The sequence below is a fragment of the Brassica oleracea genome, chromosome C1 (genome assembly GCF_000695525.1).
Source record: "Brassica oleracea var. oleracea cultivar TO1000 chromosome C1, BOL, whole genome shotgun sequence".
Taxonomy (NCBI): domain Eukaryota; kingdom Viridiplantae; phylum Streptophyta; class Magnoliopsida; order Brassicales; family Brassicaceae; genus Brassica; species Brassica oleracea.
This window is the reverse complement of record NC_027748.1, coordinates 24,061,637-24,065,912: the sequence shown is the minus strand read 5'-3', so window position 1 is coordinate 24,065,912 and position 4,276 is coordinate 24,061,637.

Here is a 4,276-nt window from a genome sequence, read left to right as displayed (position 1 = left end):
AGATGGGTGTATAGCTTCTTTATACATGAAATTTGGTTCAATGGTGTTTCGTTAACATCACAGAATCTTTTATCCATGCCCTTTCACATAAAAGAAATCCCAGTGTGCACTATTTTCTGTTTGGTGAATGACATGGTCTAAACTTATTTACCTGTCGATTTATTGTCGTGGAAAGCACAATTTTTTGACATTTATGTTCCGTTGAATTTTACAGTGTTCGTGTGTACCCGAGTGCATGGTCTTGCATGCTGGTTTGATGTTCTCTTTCATGGAAGGTATCAAGCCATCACAAACTTATATGTTCTGTCTTGCACTTACGATTAATATACCTTTACTGTCAAACAAATAAATAGAAAAGCTAACATATTATGTTCTCTTTATATCCAACAGAACTGCAACGAGGGTTCATGACTGCTCCTGCTGCACCAATAACCTATTGATACCAAATAGAATGAGTTCCCTCGGAGCCTATTCATGTCATGGAAGGGCAAGTGACCAGTGATAGACTTTATTTGGTCCCCCACAGTGCTCAGACGCTGTTCGTTTAGTTAACACTGTGACAATAACCAGCAGTACAAAATTTAACGAAAGACATGTAAGAGAAAGAAAGGAAACTGGTGTTTTTAGTAGCTGATGAGAGAGAAACATGTCGCTGAGGAGAGAAAAAAAAAACAAATGGAGTCGCTGTTTTATTTAGCATCACATATTCTCTTGGATCTCTTTTATTGTTTGATCACCGCGTTTTCTTGTGTTTCACCGGAACGACCAATGAAGAAGACCTTTCAGCCGCTCATCTAAGTCGCTGCGTTTAATAAACGAACATGGCCTAGCATTTTTATTTGCTCCTGGACTGAGAACTTGGGAGAGGTTGAAGTTAGATTCTACACACGACCACATTGGCAATGTGGCGGTTCTATACATAAGAAAGTTGTGGTGGTTGAGACTCTGTCCGAGCTACAGAACTCTAAATACTTAGAGAAACGTGTTAGATAGATCGAGGAAAAAACAAAAGAGACATCACCATGGGCAGTGGAAACTCTGTAAGAAAAATGAAACTTGTGAGGCAAGAGATAAGCCGCAATCTGCAGTTGGAGTAGAAAAGATAAGCTACCAAGATTAGAGTATAGAAAACATTGCTGATGCGAAGTGCTTACGAGCAAAGAAATGCAGTTAAATAAAAAAAATCATATAGAGAAGACCGAGTTAGCAGGAGAGAACGTAACCAAAGTTTTGAACAAAATGGTAATGGATAAGAAAAACATTGAGTTGAAGAAGCTCAATCCGGATTTGATAAAAGTGAGGGAGTTTGATTGATAAGGAGGTATGGCTTAGAGTCTGAGAATAAAGTAGAAATAACAAACTCAAAAGCCATGGAACCTAAGCTAACAAGAATGAAGAATGTTAGTTTCCCAAGGCTGCTTAGAATGGAAGTTTCATCCTCCATCCTTATCTTTAATAAGATCAAAGAGACGTGGAACATCCTCCATGTCTTCACTTTCTCCTTCAATCTTTGTAAATGATTGGTTTGTTCTCTTGCACAAAAATATTGTAGGAATAATATAAGGTTTTTAGCTGCATGAAGAGTATCTAGGCGAAAGAATGTAAAGCTTTAGTAAATAATCAAAACAAATATCTTATAAAAATCAGTTTGAAAATTAATAAGATATAATAAATAAAACAGTATATATTTTTTTTGTAAAAATTACATTGAATAACTTGAATTTGGGGAAAAATAATTAACAAATAATAGTTTATATAAAAATTTACATGATCTAATCCAAAATATAAAACTACAGAAAACTAACAAATATTTATAAGAATGAAAAAAAGAAAATCCATTTACGATATTATTTTTGACATTTCATCAAAATCCGACCAATGGAAATAAAAACGAAAGTAATATCATGTATATTGTTTTTGTGGTTACCAAGCTCAATCTTAAAAATATTCACATGAAAATTGAAAGAAAAACACAACAATAATTATTACATAATCAAAACATAATTATTATTTTTTTTAAATTAATAAAATCTAATAAATAAATTGCGATTAATAAAGTAGAATTTGTTTTTTCCTCATGAAACACATCGTCGAGTGAAGAAATTTACCACATTTGAAAATTTATCTTATAAACTTTATCAGTAAAACATGAATATAATGTTATTTTCTCCATTAAGCTCTAATGAACTGGTATTCCATTGAGTTTAACCTTTCATTCTTAGACTATGGAAATTATGATAGTTACAGTAACATTTTTCAAATATGTGATTTTAATTTTAAACAGAGTAGGTTAACATTGTATTTTCACAAACACGAAAATTATGTAAATTCATTAGATATTGATAATTTAGAAATCAAATTTAACTATTAATAAAAAATAAAGTTATAAACCCGCACTTAGTTTAATTATATTTTTTAATAATATATCATTTGGTTTATTATCCATTTAGGGATTAAAAGTAACAAAACAAAATTACTTTTCGGGTTTGAACAGTGCATAATGAGTTAAATGATATATCACTATCATATATTCATTTGTATCTCTTTCCACAACGTAAAAATAATATCTTATTATTATAATCTTTTGTAGTATTAAAGATTAATACAAAAAATTACAAAAAAATTATATATAAAAAGCTATATTCAAATATATACTAAAATTTAAAATATGTTTAGTTGTTCTTTAATTGTTCACTCGCCCGTAGGGCGGATTTAACCCTAGTCCTTACTAATAAAAGGGATCTTTTGAGGCTCCATAGAGCGTCCACACCAGCAAAATAACTTCTCCCGAAAGATGACATGTGGCATAAAATATAGTTTTACATTTTAATATTACTAATTTTCGAAAATTATAAATAATATGTAAATATACAGCATAAAAATGGAAAAACTACACTAAACATATGTAAAATTACCATTTTTCACTTTTAAAAAAAGACGGTTTATCTCCATAATGTAACATTACCGTTTTTAAAAAAAAACAAAAAAAAAATTATATATAATTTCGAAAATAATAAATATAGGTAAACATACAACATAAAAAATGGAAATACAACATTAAACATATGTAAGATTACCATTTTTCACTAAAAAAAAAGATGGCTTATCCCCGTAATGTAACATTACTATTTTGTAAAAAAAAAACATTATATATAATTTCGAAAATAATAAATAATATGTAAACATACAACATAAAAAATGGAAATACTACATTAAACATATGTAAGATTAACATTTTACATTTACCAATAACAAAAATATGTAAACATACAACATAAAAAAAATGGAAAAACTACATTAGATATATGTAAGATTACCATTTTTCACTAAAAAAAAAGATGGCTTATCCCCGTAATGTAACATTACTATTTTGTAAAAAAAAAACATTATATATAATTTCGAAAATAATAAATAATATGTAAACATACAACATAAAAAAAATGGAAAAACTACATTAGATATATGTAAGATTACCATTTTTCACTAAAAAAATGGTTTATCTCCATAGTGTAACATTACCATTTTATAAAAAAAAAAAAAAAAATAAACATAACTATTTGACTATTTGTCCAAGTTCTTCTATTAAACATTGTCGTTTTACATTAAAAATGGAAAAAAATATTACGATTTAAACATCAATCTTAAAATATAAAATATAGATATTAACTAAATATAAAGTATAAGAAAGAGAATTACTCAATATATAGAAAAATAAATAATAAGTAAATATTATAAATTTATGAATTATATATACAATAATAAGTAAATGCACAATTTTTAAAATATGGAAAGAGTACATTAAATATTAAACATCTATCTTAAAATGTAAAATATAGATATTACGCAAATAGAAAGTATAAGAAAAGGAAATACACAATTTAAAAAAATGGAAAAAGTACATTAGTATTTAAACATCTATCTTAAAATGTAAAATATAGATATTACGCAAATAGAAAGTATAAGAAAAGGAAATACACAATTTAAAAAAATGGAAAAAGTACATTAGTATTTAAACATCTATCTTAAAATGTAAAATATAGATATTACGCAAATAGAAAGTATAAGAAAAGGAAATACACAATTTAAAAAAATGGAAAAAGTACATTAGTATTTAAACATCTATCTTAAAATGTAAAATATAGATATTACGCAAATAGAAAGTATAAGAAAAGGAAATACACAATTTAAAAAAATGGAAAAAGTACATTAGTATTTAAACATCTATCTTAAAATGTAAAATATAGATATTACGCAAATAGAAAGTATAAGAAAAGGA